Raw genomic sequence first — 26,423 nt, forward strand, 5'->3', positions numbered from 1 at the left:
CTCTCTCTTTCTCCTCCCTCTCTCTCCCAGACACTAATTGCATCTATATTAGACCACTTGATAATGTCTCACAGGTCACTGGGGCTTTGCTCATTTCTTTTTAGTCATTAATTTCTTATTTCAGTTTGGATAGCCTTTATATTGAGTTCGGAAGTCCAATGATCTTTTATTTTGCAGCCCTTTATCTGCTGTGGATCCCATCCATTAAATGTTTTAAGATGAACTGTGTGTTTCACCTCTAAAAATTCTAGTTGGCATATTTTGTTATATCTTCTATTTCTCACCTTGTATGTTCACATTTTCCTTCAAATCTTCTATTTCTCAACTTGTATGTTCACATTTTCCTTCAAATCATGAGGACATTTATAATAATACCTTTTCAAAATTCCTTTTTAAGATTTTTAGACCAGGGAAATACTCTGTATACTATAAGAATGAATACTTGTCATTATATATTTGTCCAGACCTTACATATAACACCAAGAGTGAACCCTAGTGTAAATTGTGAACTTTAGGTGTTTATTATGTGTCAGTGCAGGTCCATCAATTGTAACAAACCTACCACTCTTGTGTAGGATATTGACAATGGGGAGGCTATGCAGTGTGGGGGAGGGGGTATATATGGGAAATCCCCATACATTGTTCTTACTTTGCTGTGAACCTGAAACTGCCCTGAAGAAATTAAGTCTTTTAAAAATATATTTGAAAATCACATCCCTAATAAACCAGAAAACAAACAAACAAAAAGGTCTTGTCTGATCATTTCGTTATTTCTGTCATTACTAGGTCAGCAGCGTTTGATTCCATGAACGACTCCCTTCTTCTAGCACTTTCTTGGCCTCCAGGATCCTAGGTTTCCTTTTGTTTTAGTCTGGCGACACACACTCCATTTGAGAGCTCATGCTGTGGTATAGCTTGGAAAATAACATGTCAATGGTTCCCAGATTGTACCCCTGGCCTACATATCTCCCCCGAAATACTCCTATCTACTGCCTGTGCCACATCTCCACGTGCACACCTGACATCTCAAACTTAACCTGTTCAAAATTGAACACCTGATCTTTTCCCCAAAATTGTTCTATCTGCTCCACCTCCTCCTGCATTTTACTATCTCTCTTTATAGCCTGGCATATTCTTTTCAAAGATAGCCACATGGCTAACTGCCTCATCTTCTCTGGATCTTCATTCAAATATTATCTTCTCAGTGAGGTCTACCCTAACCACCTAATGTAAAAGTTTGCACCCCAAACCTCCATGTTCAGCATTTACATTGCTCTATTTTTTCCAAAGCACTTACTATGTTTTACTACTTTATACATAGCACTTCACTTGCTCATGATGTTTACTGTTTATAGTCTCACATCCCAGAGAGAATATAAGTTTCAAGAGGGGTAAGGAATTTTCATCTGTTTTGTTGACTGATGAATCTCAAATTTGGCACATAATTGATATTCCATACATATTATTTATATGAATGATATATTTTAGTATGTATTATATAGATGAATACATATAGATATATAGTCTAAGTCAGTAATTTGGCAATTCATAGGCACAAAATTGAGACATCCACTTTATAGTCTATAAACTATGATTTCAATCTATTATTATATTTTTCTGAATATTGCTTATAATTACATATTTTATCTCAAATATGGTTTAAGTTCTTCAAGAGTAAAAATTATGTTTTGGAATTTTAGTCCCTCTAGTATTATCACTGCATCACTTTGTATGTAGTAAGAGTAGACTAAAAATAAGAATAGTATTTTCAATTTCTATTTTATTCTGGAGACCTGATTTCTAATGCTGGCTATTTTATTTTATTTTATTTTATTTTATTTTATTTTATTTTATTTTATTTTATTTATTTTAAAGATTTTATTTATTCATGAGAGACAGAGAGAGAGAGAGAGAGAGACAGAGACACAGGCAGAGGGAGAAGCAGGCTCCATGCAGGGAGCCCGATGTGGGACTTGATCCCGGAACTCGAGATCACGCTCTGAGTCGAAGGCAGATGCTCAACTGTTGAGCCACCCAGGCATCCCTAATGCTGGCTATTTTAATGTAGTTAGTAATTTTTTTAAAGGCAGTTTATTCCAAACATCTTAATTTTGTCTATCTTTGAACTTTTTCTTGTTTGCTCTGTTTATTCCCATTTCTCTACTATTCCCAATTCATATTTTTACACCACTTCTATCATAGACAACCATTGTAATGTGTTTCATTTATATAAATGTATTTATGTATCTCTTTCTAAAACACAGGGTGTTGTTGTGGCATATTTATTTTTATCTTATATAAATTGAGTTGTACTCACACATCTCATTCTTTTTTTTTTTTTTTTTTTTTTTGGTCACTATACTGTTTTTAAAATCCCTCTGTTGCCATGTACACAGCTAATCTACAAAAGAGCCATTCTATGTGTCCCTTGATCTATTATTCTTTATCTAAACAAGGTAAATAATAGTAATTCTTCTGCTGATTTCACCATGTGATAATGAAGTTCCAATATGAAAATTCACATGAAAACACTTGGAAAGCATTAAAAATCTCTCTGCAAATGTAAAGTAGTAATATTTTACACAACATTGCAATAGTAGTAGAGATTACAACAGAAGTTTTAAAAGATACAATGCAGAAGATAATATATGTAAGCTTACTGTGTTGAAGAAGGGTCTTGATCTTTGCTGGTCCAAGGAGCCACAGAGAGCTGGTTCTGCACTAGAGATTAGTATGACTGAGATATAAACGAGAATGTAAATGCACTGAGTCCATTGGTCTTTCTGATAACCGGAATACTGACATTTATCATCAACTTGCAATAAAGGTGGAATTATCAGAATTCTTTTAAAATAACTCAGAAAAAAAAAGGATTTAGATGTTCAGCTAGGTTAAGTGGTTGAGGGGCAAGGACCATGACTTATTTTACCCAAGATAAAGCGACATGTATATGATTTTTTGTAATCTCTTATTCAACTGATTAGGCACCCTTCTGACTTGAACACTACTAATGTATACTGATAAATTATTTTTCTTAGTACTTTTTTTTAAATACTTGTTCTGAAGAATAACTATTCCTTAACACCACATTTCATTTACATTCTTTATATAACATCTTTAAATAGTTACATTTCATATGTAATATACCAAATGTATATGTATGATTTTATGATTATATATTATAAAAATAATTATAGTATATAATCTTGGAAACAATACACAGATTGCACATACCCTCAAAAACCTATACCTCTCTCTTTACTGTATTCCTCTCTCTCGGCATTACAAAGATTATTTCTTGCCTTTTTTAGTTTTAGTTTTACCAAATCTTTGCTTACTACTGTACAATATATTTTAGCTTTTGAATTTCTTATAAATAGAATCATACCTTATATGGCCTTCTCTCTCTCACTATGAGTCTCATGAAATTTACAGTGGCAATACATGTGGCTATAATTCATTTATTTTCATTTTTCCACAGCATTCATATGTATGAATAGACCATAACCTAGTGCATTCTATTATTAATGGAAATTTTGTTGTTCCCAGTTTTTTTGCTATTACAAAAAAAGCTGTTGTATACATTATTCATCAGTCTCCTCATACCAACATGCAAAAGTTTCTAAGCTTTATTCCTAGGCCTTGAATTCTAGGTCATAGTATACGTGCATCCTCAACTTTATGAGATACTGTCAGGCAACTTTCCAAAATGTTTGTACCAATTTATATTTCCACTAGCAAGGTGTGAGAATCTCCTTTGTTACCCAGCCTTACTCACTGTGCTTATTATTTATTCATACAATCCACATAATTAGACTACTGCTTCCTCTCACACAATCATATTTCAATTCTAACTCTCTTAGACTCCAGTGCTTCTGCCGATCCTCTCTCCTGAATTGAAAACTACTCTATTTCCCAAGGTAGCTCTCTCACAATGGTGATCCCCACCTATTATTTGCTGAAAATAGGTACTAACTTACCCAGTGAGACAACAAAGTACAGCAGGATTTCTTGACCTCATCACAATTAATATTTTGAACCATATAATTCTTTGTGAGAAGATATGTCCTGTGCATTTTGGAATGTATAGTGGCATCTCTAACCTCTACCCACCAGATGCTAGTAGAATGTCCCTCTTTCAGTTGTGAAAACCAAAAGTTTCTCCAGGTATTTCCAAATGGCTATCTGGGGCATTTGAGAACCTCAGTGGTAGAGCACTACCCATATCCTGACTAGAGAATTTAGGCTAAAATAGTTGTAGCAAAGTCAGTGAGTTGAGGACATCAGTTACACAGAAAGCAAAGGTGCTTTTGAGACACACTTGCACTTCTAGGAATGGAGAGAGACATACTTTCTTTTATGCCTCCTGCTAAGTACAACTGAAAATCCTGGATATTTTATTTAAAACAGTAAGACTTTTTGAAAGATGGAGAAAAAACAGGTCAGAAATCTCAGGACCCAATAAATGACATAGTTGTGAGTTCCATGGTTGCTTGTTGGTTTGTTTCCAGAGCTGATGGGCCCAACAACATGGAAACACCAACAGTGGGGGGAGAAACATATCAAAGAAACAATATCTGCTTTCTCTTGCCAAAGGACCAGAAGAGGGACAACTTAGAAAACTTGTAGACAGTAACTACTTTCTTTCAGTCAAGAAACTCAGAAAAATCTGTGCCTCCCCCAACTCATGTAGCAGAAACAAAGAAAGAAGCCTAGACTTCCATTCTTATGAAGCTGTAAGGAAGAACCTCAACATGCCTGCCAGAACAGTGTCAGTCAAACGAAACCAAGAGAAAGCCAGGACCACTCGCCCTGCTGGCTGGTCACCAGGCTTTCTCCACAGTATCACTACAGAGCAAGGGGCAAACTTGGACTTCTGCCCTCACCCTAAGTAGTAAGGCTCCTCCCTATTGGGATGTTGTCAGAGGAAGCCTAATATAAATCAGATCTATCACTATTGCCAGCAGTAACTAAACTACCCTCCCATAGTGTCAGTGGAGATCACATAAGATATGGTAACACTCACCCCACCCAGCAGGTGGGACAAGGAGTATCAACAAGTAGGGAATTTGGCAAAATTCTCCCAAACTGGCAGTAATAAGGCAATGCTTGTTGTCTCTTGACAAAGCAGTGTCAGAAAAAGACAATTAAGATGGAAAGTGAAATAAGATCCAGGCTCATAATGTAATACAAATGTGTCCAGATTTCAATTTTCAAAGTCCATCATACCAAGAACCAGAAAATTCCCAAATAGTGAAAAAGGACAATCAATAGATGCTAACAGTGAGATGACAGAGATGTTAAAATCATCTTACAGGGTGGATTTTAAAACCACCCTGATAGGGGATCCCTGGGTGGCGCAGCGGTTTGGCGCCTGCCTTTGGCCCAGGGCGTGATCCTGGAGACCCGGGATCAAGTCCCATGTCGGGCTCCCGGTGCATGGAGCCTGCTTCTCCCTCTGCCTATGTCTCTGTCTCTCTCTCTGTGACTATCATAAAAAAAATAAATAAATTGTTTAAAAAAAATACCCTGATAAAAATGTTTCAATCAGCAATTATAAAAACTTTTTAAACAAATGAATAACAAATAAGTAAGTAAATTTCAGCAAAGGAAATAGAACTATAAAGACTATCAAATCAAATAAAATGGTGATGAAAATCCTCCAAATAGGCAAAACCATATGAACCACATAATCAAAATTAAATCTAGCTTATTTCATAATCACAAGCAAAACTTAACAGGTTATTTCTTACAAATGTCTCTGAAAATCATAAAATAAATTTAAGTCATCTTCCTACAAATGGTGTAAGATAATTACTTTAAAGCAAAACTCTGCCATCTGGAAATCCTCTTTGTAATAACCAATCCATTAATAGCTTTCTCATTTTCACCTCATAAGCCATCCTATGACATCATACCTCTTAGATTTGTATCTATTTGTTTTGAATTTGAAAGCTCTCAGATCATGAACTGTTCTTATATGCACAGTGAGCTTTTATTAAATAGTATCTTATGTGTATGGATTTCATTTTTACTGTTTCTGAAATTTGACAAGAATTACATGAAAAATTTAAAACTTAAAAATGCAGTAACTAAAATAAAAGAGTGAATGAACTCAACTAAGAAGCAGTAGATGATAGAATAACAAAAATTATACAATCTAAACAAAAGGAAAAAGTAGGCTCAAAGAAATAAGCAGAGCCTCAGGCACATGTGGGACAATAACAAAAGATCTAACATTTATATCATTGGAGTTCCACATGGAAAGAAGAGGCCAATTCTGAAAAATTAGAGAAATTATGATTGAAACTTCTCAGATTTGGCAAGAGACATAAGCCTACAGACTCAAGAAGCTAAACAAAGTCTAAACAGGATAAACCCAAAGAAATCCATACTAAGACTCACTGTAATTTTTTTAAATGTTGAAAGCAGTCAGAGAAAAATGACACTTTACCTTTGGAAGCAAAACAATTAGAAGGACCGTGGTTTCTCACCAGAAACTATGGGAGATAGAAAAAAGTGACAAATATTTTTCAGGTGCTGACAGAAAAGAATGAATTTTGAAAGAAAATACCCTTCAGGAATGAAGGGGAGATTAAGGCCTTATCAAATGAAGACAATGAAGAGAATTTTTTACCATCTGACTTAATCTAAATAAAGGAAATTATCTAAGCAAAAAGGAAATGATGAAATAAGGAACTTGGGAGCATCCAGAAGAAAGAAAAGGATGTGTAAACATATGGATAAAGCAATACTTTCCTTTTCTTTAGTTTTCTAAATTATTTTTGACCTTGGAAGCAAAAATACTGTCAAGGATTAATAGAGAAAACATTTAAGACAAGCATCTTATAAAAGGGGAATGATAAAGTGACATAAAGGAAGGTAAGCTTATTATACATTACTCAAACTGGGAAAGTGACAACTCTTATAAACTGTGATATGCATACTGATATAATATTGATATTGATATAACTTAGAACATCTACTTATAAAGCTAGACAAATAGATACTAAAGATATCTAAAACACTTTAAATAAATAAAAATGGAGTTCTAAAAAAAAGTGCATGTAACCATTAGGAAGTTAGGAAAAAACAGAAATGAAAAATAGAGAACAGAAACAAAAAATAGAATGGTAGGCTTAAGTCTTAGCATATTAATAACTATATCAAACAGAAATGGCCCACGCACACCAATTAAGAGACAGAGGCTTCCAGAGTAAATCAAGAAGCAAGACCAAACTATATGCTGTCTACAGGAAACTTGCTTCAAATATAAATACATGTATTGAGAGGATATATCAAGGGGAGCCCTGGGTAGCTCAGCGGTTGAGCACCTACCTTCAGCCCAGGGCGTGATCCTGGAGTCCCAGGATAGAGTCCCACATTGGACTCCCTGCATGGAGTCTGTTTATATATATTGTCAGTTGTTTGTATTTTTATCACCTCATGATTGACAGGATTAGAAGTAGGGTGTTAATTTCTCTTAATTCCAGCCTATTTCTGGTTTATCTTTATGCCTAGGATATAGGTTCCCTGACTCTATGAGTCCCAGACTTCTTTGGCAAACCCAGAACACCAACTATGGATCCTTAACTGTTTAACTTTGCCAAAATCTCTGGTCAGCTTTTTAACCTCTCAATAGCCTCTTCTGGAACCAGCAAATAATACTGGAATCAAATCAGGAATGTCCAGATACTCATGATGCCCTGAAGCCCTTTGAAAATCTCAAAGGAGGGATGCCTGGGTGGCTCAGCGGTTGAGCACCTGCCTTCGGCTCAGGGTGTGATCCTGGAGACCCCAGTTTGAGTTCCTTCGGGTTCCCTGCATGAAGCCTGCTTCTCCCTCTGCCTGTGTCTCTGCCTCTCTCTGTGTGTCTCTCATGAATAAATAAATATAATCTTTAATTTAAAAAAAGAAGAAAAGAAAAGAAAGGAAAAGAAAAGAAGAACAGAAAGAAAAGAAAAGAAAAGAAAAGAAAAGAAAAGAAAAGAAAAGAAAAGAAAAGAAGAAAAGAAAAGGGTATATCATGTAATCATTAATCAAAGGATTCAGAGATGGCTCCCCTAACATCAGACCAAGTCAACTTCAGACCCAAACGATGGCAACAACAAACAACAACAAACAAACAAAACTTCCAAGAAGAGAGGGAGGTTTATACAATGAAAAAAAAGGTCAAACCACTAGCAAGACTCAGCTATTCTATATATTAGGTACCAATAGAGCTGCAAAATATGTGAAGTAAAAACTGAAAAAATTTAAAGGAGAAGCAGATTAAATCCACAATTATAGTCATAGACTTCAACAACTAGACAGAAAGTGAGCAAAATATAGAACATACTAAATATAAGAGAAAAGGTAAAATGGCCATCAATAAACAGACTCTAAGGAACATTATAGAATATTCTGCTCATCAGTAACATACATTATTTTCAAGTGCCCATGGAATACACACATATACATATATCTACTTCTAGATCTATATCTCTATAGACTTCATATTCTGACCCATAAAACAAACTTCAACATTTTACTTATTTTTTAATAATAAATTTCTTTGTATTGGTGTTCAATTTACCAACATACAGAATAACACCCAGTGCTCATTCCGTCAAGTGCCCCCATCAGTTCCCGTCACCCATTCACCCACACCCCCCGCCCTCCTCCCCTTGCACCACTCCTAGTTCGTTTCCCAGAGTTAGGAGTCTTCATGTTCTGTCTCCCTTTCTGATATTTCCCACACATTTCTTCCCCCTTCCTTTATATTCCCTTTCACTATTATTTATATTCCCCAAATAATGAGACCATATAATGTTTGTCCTTCTCCGATTGACTTACTTCACTCAGCATAATTCCCTCCAGTTCCATCCACATTGAAGCAAATGGTGGGTATTTGTCATTTCTAATGGCTGAGTAATATTCCATTGTATACATAGACCACATCTTTATCCATTCATCTTTCGATGGACACCGAGGCTCATTCCACAGTTTGGCTATTGTGGACATTGCTGCTAGAAACATTGGGGTGCAGGTCTCCTGGCATCTCATTGCATCTGTATCTTTGGGGTAAATCCCCAGAAGTGCAATTGCTGGGTCGTAGGGCAGGTCTATTTTTAACTGAGGAACCTCCACACAGTTTTCCAGAGTGGCTGCACCAGTTCACATTCCCACCAACAGTGTAAGAGACTTCCCTTTTCTCCGCATCCTCTCCAACATTTGTGGTTTCCTGCCTTGTTAATTTTCCCCATTCTCATTGGTGTGAGGTGGTATCTCATTGGGGTTTTGATTTGTATTTCCCTGATGGCAAGTGATGCAGAGCATTTTCTCATGTGCGTGTTGGCCATGTCTATGTCTTTCCTGTGAGATTTCTATTCATGTCTTTTGCCCATTTCATGATTGGATTGTTTGTTTCTTTGCTGTTGAGTTTAAGAAGTTCTTTATAGATGTTGGAAACTAGCCCTTTATCTGATAGGTCATTTGCAAATATCTTCTCCCATTCTGTAGGTTGTCTTTTAGTTTTGTTGACTGTATCCTTTGCTGTGCAAAAGCTTCTTATCTTGATGAAGTCCCAATAGTTCATTTTTGCTTTTGTTTCTTTTGCCTTCGTGGATGTATCTTGCAAAAAGTTACTGTGCCCAAGTCAAAAAGGGTGTTGCCTGTGTTCTCCTCTAGGATTTTGATGGAATCTTGTCTCACATTTAGATCTTTCATCCATTTTGAGTTTATCTTTGTGTATGGTGCAAGAGAATGGTCTAGTTTCATTCTTCTGCATGTGGATGTCTAATTTTCCCAGCACCATTTATTGAAGAGACTGTTCTTTTTCCAGTGGATAGTATTTCCTCCTTTATTGAATATTAGTTGACCATAAAGGTCAGGGTCCACTCCTGGATTCTCTATTCTGTTCCATTGATCTATGTGTCTGTTTTTGTGCCAGTACCACACTGTCTTGATGACCACAGCTTTGTAGTACAATCTGAAATCTGGCATTGTGATGCCCACAGCTATGGTTTCCTTTTTTAAAATTCCCCTGGCTATTCGGGGTCTTTTCTGATTCCACACAAATCTTAAAATAATTTGTTCTAACTCTCTGAAGAAAGTCCATGGTATTTTGATAGGGATTGCATTAAACGTGTAAATTGCCCTGGGTAACGTTGACATTTTCACAATATTAATTCTGCCAATCCATGAGCATGGAATATTTTTCCATCTCTTTGTGTCTTCCTCAATTTCTTTCAGAAGTGTTCTATAGTTTTTAGGGTATAGATCCTTTACCTCTTTATTTATAGGTTTATTTATAGGTTTATTCCTAGGTATCTTATGCTTTTGGGTGCAATTGTAAATGGGATTGACTCCTTCATTTCTCTTTCTTCAGTCTCATTGTTAGTGTATAGAAATGCCATTGATTTCTGGGCATTGATTTTGTATCCTGCCACGCTACCAAATTGCTGTATGAGTTCTAGCAATCTAGGGGTGGAGGCTTTTGGGTTTTCTATGTAGAGTATCATGTCATCGGCGAAGAGGGAGAGTTTGACTTCTTCTTTGCCAATTTGAATGCCTTTAATGTCTTTTTGTTGTCTGATTGCTGAGGCGAGGACTTCCAGTACTATGTTGAATAGCAGTGGTGAGAGTGGACATCCCTGTCTTGTTCCTGATCTTAGGGGAAAGGCTCCCAGTGATTCCCCATTGAAAATTATTTGCTGTGGGCTTTTCGTAGATGGCTTTTAAGATGTTGGGGAATGTTCCCTTTCTCCCTACACTCTGAAGAGTTTTGATCAGGAATGGATGCTGTATTTTGTCAAATGCTTTCTCTGCATCTATTGAGAGGATCATATGGTTCTTGGTTTTTTTTCTTGCTGATATGATGAATCACATTGATTGTTTTACGAGTGTTGAACCAGCCTTGTGTCCTGGGGATAAATCCTACTTGGTCATGGTGAATAATTTTCTTAATGTACTGTTGGATCCTATTGGCTAGTATCTTGTTGAGAATTTTTGCATCCATGTTCATCAGGGATATTGGTCTGTAATTCTCCTTTTTGATGGGGTCTTTGTCTGGTTTTGGAATTAAGGTGATGCTGGCCTCATTGAACGAATTTGGAAGTACTCCATCTCTTTCTATCTTTCCAAACAGCTTTAGTAGAATAGGTATGGTTTCTTCTTTAAATGTTTGATAGAATTCCCCTGGGAAGCCCTCTGGCCCTGGACTTTTGTGTCTTGGGAGGTTTTTGATGACTGCTTCAATTTCCTCCCTGGTTATTGGCATGTTCAAGTTTTCTATTTCTTCCTGTTCCAGTTTTGGTAATTTGTGGCTTTCCAGAATGCGTCCATTTTTTCTCGATTGCCTAATTTATTGGCATATAGCTATTCATAATATGTTTTTGAAATCGTTTGTATTTCCTTGGTGTTGGTAGTGATCTCTCCTTTCTCATTCATGATTTTATTAATTTGAGTCTTCTCTCTCTTCTTTTTAATAAGGTTGGCTAATGGTTTATCTATCTTATTAATTCTTTCAAAGAACCAATTCCTGGATCTGTGGATCTGTTCCACAGTTCTTCTGGTCTCGATTTCATTGAGTTCTGCTCAAATCTTTATTAACTCTCTTCTTCTGCTGGGTGTAGGATCGATTTGCTGTTTTTTCTCTAGCTCCTTTAGGTGTAAGGTTAGCTTTTGTATTTGAGTTCTTTCCACTTTTTGGATGGATGCTTGTATTGCGGTGTATTTCCCCCTCAGGACGGCTTTTGCTGCATCCCAAAGACTTTGAACGGTTATATCTTCATTCTCATTAGTTTCCATGAATCTTTTTAATTCTTCCTTAATTTCCAGATTGACCCTTTCATCTTTTAGCAAGATGGTATTTAACTTCCATGTGTTTGAGGTCCTTCCAAACTTCTTGTTGTGATTTAGTTCTAATTTCAAGGCATTATGGTCTGAGAATATGCAGGGGACGATCCCAATCTTTTGGTGTCGGTTCAGACCCGATTTGTGACCCAGTATGTGGTCTATTCTGGAGAAAGTTCCATGTGCACTTGAGAAGAATGTGTATTCAGTTGAGTTTGGATGTAAAGTTCTGTAGATATCTGTGAAATCCATCTGGTCCAGTGTATCATTTAAAGCTCTCATTTCTTTGGAGATGTTGTGTTTAGAAGACCTATTGAGTGTATACAGTGCTAGATTGAAGTCACCAAGTATAAGTGTATTATTATCTAAGTATGTCTTAATTTTGGTTATTAATTGATTGATATATTTGGCAGCTCCCACATTCGGCATATATATTGATGATTGTTAAGTCCTCTTGTTGGATAGATCCTTTAAGTATGATATAGTGTCCCTCTTCATCTCTCACTACAGTCTTCGGGGTAAATTTTAGTTTATCTGATATAAGTATGGCTACCCCTGCTTTCTTTTGAGGACCATTCAAATGGTAAATGGTTCTCCAACCTTTTATTTTCAGGCTGTAGGTGTCCTTCTGTCTAAAATGAGTCTCTTGTAGACAGCAAATAGATGGGTCCTGCATTTTTATCCATTCTGACACCCTGTACCTTTTGATGGGGTCATTAAGCCCATTCACGTTCAGAGTTACTATTGAAAGATATGAATTTAGTGTCATCATGATATCTATTCAGTCCTTGTTTTTGTGGATTGTTCCATTGGACTTCTTCTTAAAGGGAATTTTAAGAGTCCCCCTTAAAATTTCTTGCAGAGCTGGTTTGGAGGTCACATATTCTTTCAGTTCCTGCCTATCTTGGAAGCTCTTTATCTCTCCTTCCATTCTGAATGAGAGCCTTGCTGGTTAAAGTATTCTTGGTTGCATGTTCTTCTCATTTAGGACCCTGAATATATCCTGCCAGTCCTTTCTGGCCTGCCAGATCTCTGTGGAGAGGTCTGCTGTTACCCTAATACTCCTCCCCATAAAAGTCATGGATTTCTTGTCTCTTGCTGCTTTAAGGATCTTCTCTTTATCTTTGGAATTTGCAAGCTTAACTATTAAATGTTGAGGTGTTGAATGGTTTTTATTGATTTTAGGGGGGATTTCTCTATTTCCTGGATCTGAATGCCTGTTTCCCTTCCCAGATTAGGAAAGTTTTCAGCTATGAATTGTTCAAATACATATTCTGGACCTCTGTCCCTTTCGGCACCCTCGGGAACCCCAATTAAACGTAGGTTTTTCTTCCTCAGGCTGTCATTTATTTCCCTTACTCTATCCTCATGGTCTTTTAATTGTCTCTTTTTTCCTCAGTTTCCCTCTTTGCCATCAACTTGTCTTTTATGTCACTCACTCGTTCTTCTACCCCGTTAACCCTTGTCATTAGGACTTCTAGTTTCGATTGCATCTCATTCAATTGATTTTTAATTTCTGCCTGATTAGCTCTAAATTCTGCAGTCATGAAGTCTCTTGAGTCCCTTATGCTTTTTTCTAGATCCACCAGTAGCTGTATAATAGTGCTTCTGAATTGGCTTTCTAACATTGAATTGTAATCCAGATTTTTTAACTCTGTGGGAGAGAGGACTGTTTCTGATTCTTTGTTTTGAGGTGAGGTTTTCCTTCTAGTCATTTTGCTCAGAGCAGAGTGGCCAAAAACAAGTTGTATTGGGAAAAGGAGAAAAAGAGAGAAGAAAAAGAAGGTAGGGGAAAAAAGGGAGTGGGGGAAGCAAAAGGAAATCAAAAAGAGAAAAAAAAAAAAAAAACCCGGGGGAGTATCCTCTGATTCTGTATACTGTAGGTCCCTTGACTTCCCCTGGAGCTGGTCCGTCTCGCTGGTCTTCTGGGGGAGGGGCCTGCTGTGCTGATTTTCAGGTGTCAGCACTTGGAGGAGCTGCTCTGCCCCTGCCTGGTGCAGGGCTCAGTGGGGGTTGTTCACCCCGTGAGGCCCCGGGAGGAACAACCACAGTGGCAGGGCCAGCTCTGCAGCCCTGGAGTCAGCTCCCGCAGTAGCTCCGGGGCTCTCGGTCTGCAGGGCCTGGAGGCTCCCGGGCGGGGCCGCTGATCTGCTCAGCTCGGGGCAGGAGTGTCCTTGCTGTCCTGGGCCCTCCCGGCCTCTGCCTGTCCTGGGGGAGGCCGGATCCTGGGCTGTGTCCCGGTGCCCTGTGCCCCGGGGCCTGCGCTGTTGGATTCGTGCTCCCGCCCCACAGCCCCCTCCGCGGAGCCGCCGCCCGAGACCCCCCGATCTGCTCCGGGTCCCGCCGTGCGCTGCAGCCCTTAGGGAGCTCGGCGCACTCTCCCGGGGGCGCAGGTGCCTGTTAGTGTCCCAGGGAGCCCGAGGGCATCCCCGCCCTCCTGGGTCCTGCTCCAACTCCCTGCGAGCCCCTTTCCGCGGGGAAGGTTGGTGCAGCTCCTGCTTCTCCGGGACGGGGCTCTCCTGTCCTGGGGACACTCGCCCCGGCCTCAGCCCGGCTCCTCGCGGGGCCCCTCCCCCTTGAGGCCTTTTGTTTCTTTATTTCTTTTTCCCCGTCTTCCTACCTTGATAGAAGCGCGACCTCTTCTCACTGTAGCGTTCCAGCTGGTCTCTCTTTAAATCTCAGGCCGAATTCGTAGATTTTCAGGATGATTTGAAAGTTACCTAGGCAATTTGGTGGGGACAGGTGACTTGGGGACCCTACTCTTCAGGCTTCTTGCCCCTCCTCCCAAACTTCAACATTTTAAAATAATTGAAACTATACAGTGTTTTATTTGACAGCAATGGAATCAAACTAGAAATCAATAACATTTAGATAATAAGAAAATCTAACAAGATTTGAAAACTAAATAATACATTTCTAAATCATGGGTCAAAGAAGAGATCCCAAGGGAAATTTTTAATGTACATTGAACAGAATGAAAATCAAAATGTGACTTACAAAACTTGTAAGGTGCAGCTAATGCTAGGCTTGGGGTAAAAAATTCCAATGTAGTGATACATTGGAAAAAGAAGAGAAGTCTCAAAGAAATGATCTAAGCTCCCTCCTCAAGATCGTAGAAAAAGAAGAGCAAAATAAACCCAGAGCAAGCAAAAGGAAGGAAACAGTAGAAGTAAGAATAGAAAAGAATGAAATTAAAATAGAAAAGCAAACATGGCAACCAAAGGGATGCAACTGGAGAATATGTCAAATTAAATGGATTTCAATTTCAAGGTGTTAAAGTTTGCAAATTATTGAAAATTGATAAAGGGCTACATAAAAGGACATTTTAGTGTAGGTGGGTAAAAATCACAAAATATGATTTAATGTCATCGTATTACTAAACTTGATGTGTAAATTATGGAAATCTGACTTGTTACTTATTTAACATATTTTAATTTATAATTTTGAGTCACTCATGTACAAAAAGAAGGAGGCATGATGAATTGAGATGACCTTATGGAATATCTATCATGGTCCCATTGCTGTCATAGGCTTTGATGGCATTTTCACAGACACAGTTTAAGGGAGCTCATACTGAAAGGTGTTCTATATCAACTGTAGACTGCATTCCGACCCTGCTCTAGGAATTGTGCTTTTGTAGCTTATCAAAAATGAAAACTATAAATAATAATGTAAAATACTGGTAGTATTGAAAACTACAGGGTTTTCAATTTGTATTTGTTACCTGTGTTTCTAATTTTTATTTTTATTTTGTGGCCAAGCTTTCACTAAAGGGTATCTTCACAAACAATAGGTAACCAAACTTTGATTAAAAGGAATGCAATTGTAAAATTTCTTTAAAAGAGATTATTTGAGATATGGCAATATGTTTAGCTTTACTTTTTGCCAGCTTTTAATCAATGTCTATTTGCTTCAGATTCCTTAGCAGAGTTAGCAAAATAGTCTCACCATAATTCCAGGTCATCTGGAAGGCCCAGTTCCTTAGGATTCCATCACAAATCTTGGACTGTTTTTCAAATTTTCACTGTCTGTTACATTATTTATCTTTTCTCTGTAATCCTTTCCTTCTAATATCCATCCTTTTATTTTGAGAGAGAGGGAGCATGTGCACTAGTTGGGAACTGGGGTGGGTGGGATAGATGGAGAAGGAAAGAGAGAGAATCTTAAACAGGCTCCATGTTCAGCATGGAGCGCCATGTGGGGCTTGATCTCATGATCCTGAAATCATGACCTGAGCAGATATCAAGCATCAGTCACTTAACGGACCAAGCCACCCAGGTGTCCCAGTTAACATCCATCCTTATAGTCCATATACTATTCTCAAATCTCTTATCTAAATTAAGAAAAGAATCTTAAAATACTGGTTAGATATTTGTCTAGGGTGAGATTGCTTTAGCTTTTTATTTAGAAGTCACCATTTCAAACTCCCTCTTTACAATACCACATGTTGGAGCTCCAGTGGTACAATCAGCACACGGTACTTTTACAATCCCACTACACAATTTTTATTGTCTATTATTATTTTCTCATAACTTATCTTCTAGAGTTTTTAACAACCAAATAACCTCAGATATTTGTTAATGCCTTCCTTGTCTTAACAGCAAACTATAAAGATAAGTATGCATAGATCTATGTTATTCTATGTTCTGATAAAGGTATAAAAATCAAGATATTTTAAATCATGAAGCCATTATATGGAAGAATAATAAGGAGAAATGAAATATAAGATGCTTATTTTGGTACCCTTATAATTGGCCTGAAGTTCTCTCTTAGCTTATGAGAATAAAACATATTTTCCATAGTAATATATTCATAAAGCTATTAAGCCTACATATGAAACTACTAAATACAGTTTTAAACCTACATATAAAACTACAAAGTACATACATAAACTATTAAAATAATATACAATATAAAAGAACAAGTGATTCAAACAAAAATTGCAATTGTGCAAATTTAATTTGGTATTAAGGCCCATTTACTTTCATATTTCTAGATGTTTTCACAATGATACAAGATGGTGAACTTGAAGCCATTTTGAAAATTTCGGTTTTTTCAAAGCCTTATGATTAGAAACTGCCCCCTCCCCTCAAAAAGAGATAAAATACTGAAAATGTTCTTTTGTCTTTATCAATGGTAGAGGTAAGACATGATTTTCTTGAATATTATCTCCTGAAACTTGGTAAATTTTTAAGCAGTTATACAAAGTTTTCATTTTCGGAAAAAAGAACTGAGAAATAAATTTGAATATCTGTATTCATTATCAATTAGCAATTATGTTGCTTTAATCTTAACAAAAGTAATTGCAGTGGTGCCAGTAATAAGCTTCTCCAGAAACATTGCAGATACATGTATTGCCTCAAAACAACATTTCCTATTTTTAATTAAATAATTTGCCTTATTTTTTTCTGTGATTATTTATAGAAATACTGAAATACTCCAAGTTTAGACGTTTTTTTTTCAGATCGTTGGTGATAAATGTGAATAAATTCATTGTAATAAGTATGGAAGTGATAGGTATTAGTATCCTTTTCAAGGGAAATCTAAAATATATCATCTGTTGCATACAGTTTTCTTTGAGATTCTCAACTATAATATTTCTTTTTTTTTCAACTATCATATTTCTTACGGAATCACCTCATTAAATCCACTGATTTAATTTTGATTTAACAAATTTGTTTTTACATTTTCTCATTTTATCTACTAAAAAGAAAATATAATCATAATACATTTTTGAAGTTTTATAATTTATTTCGTTCTTCAACAAACTTTTTTCTGAGAATGTCCAATACAATACAGTCATTAAGAAATAAAGCTACTTCTGGGTGATCACATCTTAAAGCTGTTACATACATCAGTATCCTTGATGGCATCTCCAGTACTGCTATCTAATGATTTTCATTGTCATGAAATCATATGATTGTAGAATTCTAGATACGCCCACAGAACAGAGAGCCCAGTTCCACACAGGGCCTGGGCATAGCCCATCAACATTAGTGATTGGTGATCACTGAGATTTTTGATATACCTCCAATGACAGAGCCTCACTTAATGTCAGAAGCAAAAAAAAATTTGATACTATTCAGGACTATATAAAGAAATTTTTGCATAATTTATAACAGAAGTACTCTGCTAAGTGTTTGTTGCCTTGCTAATAAATACATCTGTAGAAAAATTTTAAAGCAATTATGGAATTATGGCTAATTTTAGGATTGCTCCCCATCACACATTTTTCATCCATACCACAGCAACGATCCCTCTCTCTTTCTATTTTAACTCAAGAAGCAGCATGAAATAAAAGTATCTGCTTTTCTTAACTTTTATTTATACTAATATGCAATCTCCAAATTCACCATTTTATCACTTTGAAAGGGAAAAAAATAACATCAGAAAAAATAAGAAAGAGTTCTTACATTTGGATGGGAGTGGTAAAAAATGATTTTCCTCACCCATTGTTTCCCTAAATTATCCCTGAGCTTCCACCTGATGATCTTTTCTTCCTGTCATTTTCCTGATGCTTATGACCAGTGATTAATTTAAACAGATACAGCCAGTTATTTCATTCCTTCCCACTCAGACACCCAAAGACGAATTTTTGCCATCCTAATTCAAAGAGGCAAAAGGGAATGAACTACATTCTTGAGCTCACTTGTGACATCCCCTTTCATGCACAGAAAGAAAATACCCTGTGTTTCATTACCTAAAATCAAATGTCATTACAATGTACCCCTGAGCATCAATCCCTCAGTGTAGCATTATGCGCAGAGCAGGGCTGTGAACACTACCCCACCTCCACTGGCAGGCAGACATGAACTGCAGTGCTTTAGTGCCTTCTGGTGTTGATGCCTAGAAACGCAGTTGGCATAATTTACAACATGTTTATAACATGCAGCACAGACTGAGCTTTTACATATTTGCAAGAAATTGTCTATTATGATTGGCAGAAACACCTCCATGGAGAAGCATATTCATTCATTGTTGAAAGAAAACAAAATCTCAGCAATTGCCTTTTAAATTCCGTATCATTTGATTTATATTAGATGTCCTTACTATTTCTCTCAGGAAAAGAGTTGGAACAAAGGCAGTGTGCAGCATACTCTCTCTACAAATATACTAGCTAAGTAAATACAGAGAACGCCCCCAATTTCTTTGAGTGTTTTTTTTTACATTTCAGTTTTTTTAAAGAAAAATATTAATCATGAACAATAGAGATGAACGTGGCCAGAACTGCTTCACTCATTTTTTAAGTTATTTTTCCATGAGTAACTCCTATTTTCACCGATAAGAAAAAGGACTCTTAAAAAAAAAAGAAAGAAAAAGGACTCTTAAAAGATCAGCTTTGAAAATAACATACTAAAAAATAAATAACCTGAAAATACTTTGATCTTTTCACAGAATTCTAATGAACGTTTTTACACTATGACAAGAAAGATTAGGAGAGATGATCAAAAATCAGGTTAACCCTGGAAGTAAGCAGGCTGAACTTACATGAAAAAGCAGAGTAAACATCCCCTAGGACAGTGAGGGTCCATTTAGCAAATGAGTTTTTCCAGTGTGCTCAGAGGAAGCCTTACAAAATCCCTGAAAGAGAATTATTTATCCACAATTCTCATGTATCATTAGGACCATCCATACCCTTGTAAAAATTAAAGTCCTACACACAGAAACATACACGTTACAAGCAATAAATTTCCCCTAAAAAATATTGTAAAATATTTAAAACCCTTCCTAATGTAAAAATTATCCGAGCCAACGTGCTGAGAAAGAAAATAAAGCCAGCAGCATTGTCCAGAATCCAGTTGTTAACAAGTTTGAGAAACATGAAAAATTTTATATCTCTCAGTATTATATATCTTATTTCACAAGGATAACTTGTCTTTACCATGCACAGTAGGCATGATCATAACAATATAGCCACCATCATACTAGGAGAAGATAACTTCTTAGCTTTCTCTAGTGAACTGTGTGAATTTAAATTGAACTTTTTTTTAATACGAAGGTTATAAAACAAAGCTTCTTGGATTGGAACCTAAAATGTCACATTTGTTTAGCTCTTAATCAAGTAAAACTAAAATAGATTACCAAGTCCTTACTTAAAATAATGTATGGCATACTTACTTTTAAGACGCAACCATTTCCTTAAAGTAATTAAGCCTTAAATTAGGTTCTAATTCAGAATGGCATCTGATTAAATGGGAATAGTTGTACCTAATCATGGCAGAGGGGAGTATGGCCCTTGGATCTATGTGCAGAATATCATCCTGTGCTCAGGGTCCCTGCTTACCCTTTCAATACAGTATCCTTTTCTTTTCTGATCATTGGCATCCTGCTGGTACCTACTCCTGAACCCAATAGCTAATACCTCTACTGTTCTGCTCTTTCAGTAAGTTCAGGGCATAGTGACCTCCTCCTGTCTCAGAATACCATGGATTTGGCTACCTCATCTATTTGGTTCTTGCCTAGGCACCGTGCCTTTGTCTCTGCTCTGAGGTCACATTGCTTTTATCTACAGAAGCCCTATAATAGCTCTGCAATTTCCAAATTCAACTTCTTTTCCTACCCCACTGAAAATTTCTCAAGCCCTCCTAGGTCACAAGGAAGCTTATAATGAATGGGCATGGAAGACCTCTTGCCTGAACAAACTATTTTTACTCTTCAACTACTGGGGTAGCCCTACTGCACGTATTGTAGTACTCTCTCCCCATATTCCCAAATGTGACACTAAGTACAGCACTATAGTATCAGCTATATGACTTCTCTCCACCCTTCTATTTTTCCCAAGAAAGGTTTCTACATTCTCTTCCTGAATGATGGAACTTTCCTACACCATAATCTCTTCCTACTCACGGATCAGTCATACACACATACATATTCTTCATTAGGGCTAAAAATACTAGGAAGTACACAAGGAGAATAATCAGATCACCAAGAAGAGAAAAGCATCCAAAGTTGTTTCTAAAGTTATCTCCATCTTAGTAGAAGTATTACCTTGGCACTCCTACTTACAGTGTTCTACACCCTGAAGGATCTGTAAGGAAGACTAAGCCATCTGTTTTCATTATCTGATTTACTTCATCATTTCCTTTCTTCTTACAAAAGTATTCATAATCTCACCAGTGAACACGCCTGTAAGGGCTAATGCAAGGCCATCCAAGCAAATACTCTCTAAACATTGGCTTAACCCTGAATTTGTATTTGCAGAAAGAGCCAAATTTATATTAATTAAAATTCTCTCTTTCTTTGTGTTCAAAAAGGATTTATTATATTTAGTATATGTACTGAGTGTACACTGCATTTTTTTACTTATTTGGAATTACAGTTTTACTTCAAAGTCTTCCTATTCATTCATCACCGGGCAACATTAGTCACTCACATTTGCTAAGGGTTGGGATACCTCACTTGGACACACTAAATATCTTTTGTTTTTTGGCATATCAATTTCATAAGCCAGACCATGTCTTGGAGGTATATGTTAAGACATATCTGGGTGATAAAATATGCTGTTCATGTCCATATTACAGTACTACCCCATGCATTATTTCCACTTAGAAGGAAACTAGTGGTAATACAAAAAACATCAGACATCAAGAGGCTTCTAGGTAGTTGGTCTCATGGTCAAATCTAAGGTCTGCTGTTGTTACTCACACTATCCACCTCCATCTCCACAGCAACTGTGACGGAAGTTAAGAGAAGCAGAGCTTACTCTGCTATTTATGTACAACCTAGAGTCTAGTTTGATTGCATCAGGATCACTTTATATTTCACCAGTGATAAATAAGGTCACAGGAAGCCTGGTTTACCTGGCATGAGAAATTAGTGTATTTCTGTACATTTTGTGTTCCTTATAGATTGGACCAGTAGCCTTTAATCTATCTCTGGCCAGATGACTCAATTACTTGTCTAAGTTACTTGTGATCCAATTCCCCTCCCATACATATTCCAAACAACTTTCAGACTTATTTTTCTAAAATAAAAACCTGATCATAGTAGTCAGATTGCTAGAGCCTCCAAGATGGAGGTAAGAATGCTTATAATGGTTCAGAAGGCTCCTCCTTCTCTCCTTCTCTACCTCCTCATTTTCGGTCACCTTGAGTTGGGTCAGTTTTCTGAATCCATTTGTCTATATGGACATACCTTGCTACTCAAGATCAATGGAATTACAGTATCTACTGAATTACCAGAGGTACTGAACTAGAATCTACATTTTAACAAATTCCTTCAATAATTCTTAGGTACATTAAAGTTTGAAAAGCATTGGTCCACATAATGTTAACCACTCAGTCAGAAATGAAAGGACTTTCAAATAATCCTTGAAAATTTATGAGTAGACCTCTATGTATCTTAGTTTTTAATTATATCTTAGTTGGATTTGGGTTAGAGGGAAGATCAAAATAGTTTGTGAGGGAAATTGCCACTGGAAAGCAGCCAGTCTAACTTCCACTGGGTGCCTTACTTTCTGATAGAACAAATACCAAATACTGGGGAAAAAATGTGTAACAAGCAAATTTTTATTTTTCATCTTATAATTAGTTGTTTATCTTTGTGGATAAACTGGCATGAAAGCCTCCTAGAAAAAGCAACAGTGAATCCATCTCCTCCCTTTCGAGGAGATCCCTCTGATGGATGGACACAGTGCACACTGTCATCAGTGAACAGGACCATTAAGAGACCACAATGCTCCACTCCAGTTAGCACTGTCATGTTTGGTTACCCTGTGTCACAGCCTACATATCAACACCCTGCTTACCTCCTTACCTTGTGGATAGTGTCGTTTGTCAGAGGCAGCCTCCTCCTTCCTGTCCCAATAAACTCTGGCTTGTAGTCGAAGTTAACAAAGTGGTGCTTCTTCCTGGACTGGGAACCTTGAGTAAGTGTCCTGAGGGCAAAGGCACATAGAAGTCACTGATTACAGCAACAAAATCAGCAGTGGTGATAGCATTGTAGACAGATGGTTTGTGCTCAGAGCATGGCTCTCCTCCTTGCTCACTGCCTCCCTTGCCCATTCCCAAACCTGGCTGCCCAGTCTCTCTTGGCCAGTTCCCTTACAAAAAATTCTCTCTTGTTTTGAGTTAGCCAAAAATTGGTCTGAGGGTTGCAACCAAAAAAATTGATAATAAACTCCCCATGATGAAAGTGGTCATCAGGACTAAAGACTTCACCTAACAACTGAGTCTACATGGTCACAGGTAAGATGCTATTTCTAGCCTGTGTGTGACTGAGTCTGTAAGTCTCTGCAACTCTGCCATGAAGAATGGTTTTTTCAATGACAAAGCATGGAAGTCTTGGGGACCATGTTGGGGTAATTGCCTAAGCATTTTTTTTAAAGTTGTTACGAATTTATTATGCATTTAAAAAACTTAATTTAAAAGACAACAGTGCAATATAAAGATCTTTTATATCTGGTCATAGCAGAACAGGTTCAAAATACATTTTCTTTTATTTTTATTTTTTTAAGATTTTATTTATTTACTCATGAGAGAGACAGAGAGAGAGAGGCAGAGACACAGGCAGAGGGAGAAGCAGGCTCCATGCAGGGAGCCTGCCACGGGACTAGATCCTGGGTCTCCAGGATCACGCCCTGGGCCGAAGGCAGCGCTAAACTGCTGAGCCACCCGAGCTGCCCATACATTTTCTTTTAAATGTATTCAGTCAACACACAGTTCTTTGTAAAAGATACACACACACACAAACATACCTATACCTTTGTTATGATCCAAGATTTATACTGTTATTCCATCAAAAAATAAAACAAAACCTCTTAGAAATATCTGCAGATATATTTAAAGCACTCTGTGACAGGTAGGTGTTATTTAATGGTACATGTGTTGATGCAGCAAAATATATATAAATCTATAAAGTGTTTCTTTGTCCTTTGTTCCAAAACAGTAGGAAGACATTTGTCATGAAACTGAGTTTCATTAAACCATCATATTTCAGAAAGGAGTTTGATATGTATATTGCCCTAACCTTTCTTTGTCATGGAAATCTGTCTGAATATGCACTCATGCCTGTAGTTAAAGGGCTGTGACATCCAGGACTCTCTCATTCACAGCAACCGCAATGTATGTGAGGTATTCTCCTTCCAGCTCTGTATTTATCTCTTCCTCCAGTTCAGAAAAGAAAGCAAGACAGTCAACGGGACATGGCAATGGGCAGCATGCAGCCACGTGTTTCCTGTAGCAGCATCGTGTGGCACGGCAAAAACCAGGACAGCAGAACCCCAGACAGCTATTTACGGTTCTAAAGATTTTTGTTTTGGAACCAGATTTGTCCATCAAAGTAGTTAAATTGTTCTTAAATTAAGGGGTGGTGGGAAAAGACTCTGAGGGAATGCTGACATTCCTCTACCATGAGCAAGACTACATTATTTCCAAACTAAAAAAAAGAATTCATACCTGCTAGGATTGTTTCACTTCTGCCTCCTTCCAAAACATTACTTGAGGAAGAATATTTATATGATTATCTTAGCATGCTACTTATGCAGCTTTTTGTTTGTGATAGTTTTTGACATTTGTCATTGAGCTTAAGACAAATATACACATTCCAGAATTGTTTTAGTTCATGATACTTTTTGAGTGAAATGTGGGTATTAATAACCCAGAAATCTCAAGAAAACATATTATTGAGTTTGATAAGAATAAAGGTCAAGTGTATATGCCTAACCAATTATAATTTGCTATGTATAAGGTCATGAAAACATGTTATAAGTATGCCTAGATAAGTCCAGCACTTTAAAGCAGCTAAGACAAACATTAATTTTTACTTGCACTTCTGTTAATATCTTTATTCCGTAAACCTCTATTACTAAAATCAACACTTAAAGAATGAAAGTCAGGTGTTCATATATTTTTGTGCTACCTGCCTGGCATTGGAATATCAAAAAACAAATGAAATCATCTTCATTTGTATTCTTTTTCCTTCAATTTATAATTATTTATGTATTAATGCCACTGAAAATTGCTTTTATATAAGTTCTAAAAATTCATCTCCTAAATAAGCTAAGAGTGTAAATAAAATGTCACAGGAAGGCTTTACACATTGGAAAACTAGTTCAACACCCTAGAAGCATTGTCACATGGCATTCTGTCAACAAAGCTTGAAAAAATAGATTTTAATAGACATTTAATAGATAAAATATTTGCATTTATTTATATTAGTGTGTGCCATCTATAAAGTGGGGTTATAGATACAGATTTTTATTTTTAAAACTTTTAAAAATTTTTTGCCTTCTTTTAAAATTATTTGTGTGGCACCTGGGTGGTGCAGTCTGTTAAGCTACCAACTCTTGGTTTCAGCTCGGGTAGTGATCTCATGGTCCTGGGATCAAGCCTCATATCAGGCTCCATGCCTAGCATGGAGTCTGCTTGAGATGAACTCTCTCCCTCTCCCTCTGCCCCTCGTGGCCCCCATTAATGCACTCTCTCTCTCTCTCTCTCTCTCTCTCTCTCTCATTCTCTCTCTCTCAAATAAATATTTAAAAAGAAAAATTAAGTAATCTGTCCCTCAAAAGGGTTTGAAGCCATACATATAAAAAACTGTGCTTTCAATATTGATTTTCAGTACATTGGTACAATGATCTCACCTATTATTTAGTAATTTTGACTTACTTCATGTTTACTTTAGATACTTCTTCTACTAATATCTTTTAGTGATTCTTTTCAACCAAACAATAGCAGACATTTAAGAACTAAGAAAATATATACAATGAACATATCCTCACCAAAATATTTGAAGATTAATGAGATTAATTTGGCTATATGTGAATACAGACTTCTTTAGCCATCTGGAGTTTACTTTTGTGGGAGAAGTCTGAATTAAGCTAATTGGTATTATTTTTATAATAAACAATTTTGTGTTCTCCTTTCTTGTTTACTCAAAGCCTTTCTGCTTGGTTTGTGGCACCCTTAAATAATCTACTATTACTTAATAACTTTCTTTAAATTATATAATAACCACAATTGCTTAATAACAGAATGTGTGTGCCTGTTGATCACAACACGTCTTCTCAAACCTTGCAATCAGATTGGGCACCTCCAGTCTCATTTCTTATCCCACACTGATTTTCACATGGTATGTATGTGCTTTTGACCAAAGCATCCACCAAAAATCCAGGTTCACATAGATATGACATCAAAAAATGGAATGTTGTGCAATCTAAAAATGGAACCAGGAACTACCTAAAGCAAGGAATTTAAACAGTATTTGAAAGATATCCAGTAGCCCAGTTTCCCTTAAAACTTTTAAATAGCCTAGGGTGAGCCTTGATGGCTCAGTAAGCTAAACTACCCAACTCTTAGTTTCAGCTTAGGTGGTGATCTCAGGGCTCTGGGATTAAGCCTCCTGTGAGGCTCTGTGCTCAGTGGGGAGTTTGTGTAAGGATTCTATCTCTCCCTCTCTCTCTCTGCCCCTCCCCCTGCTTGTGTGCTCATGTGCTCTCCCTCTCTTAAATAAATAAATAAATAAATAAATAAATAAATAAATAAATAAATATTTAAAAATGTAAAATATCCCCCTGTGCCCTGCCTGAGCTTATGGTGGTGCCCAAGGCATTTCAGCACAAAGTTTAGGAACCATAGGTTTAAAGGACT

Source organism: Vulpes vulpes, chromosome 1, assembly GCF_048418805.1.
Source record: "Vulpes vulpes isolate BD-2025 chromosome 1, VulVul3, whole genome shotgun sequence".
In the NCBI taxonomy this organism is placed as follows: domain Eukaryota; kingdom Metazoa; phylum Chordata; class Mammalia; order Carnivora; family Canidae; genus Vulpes; species Vulpes vulpes.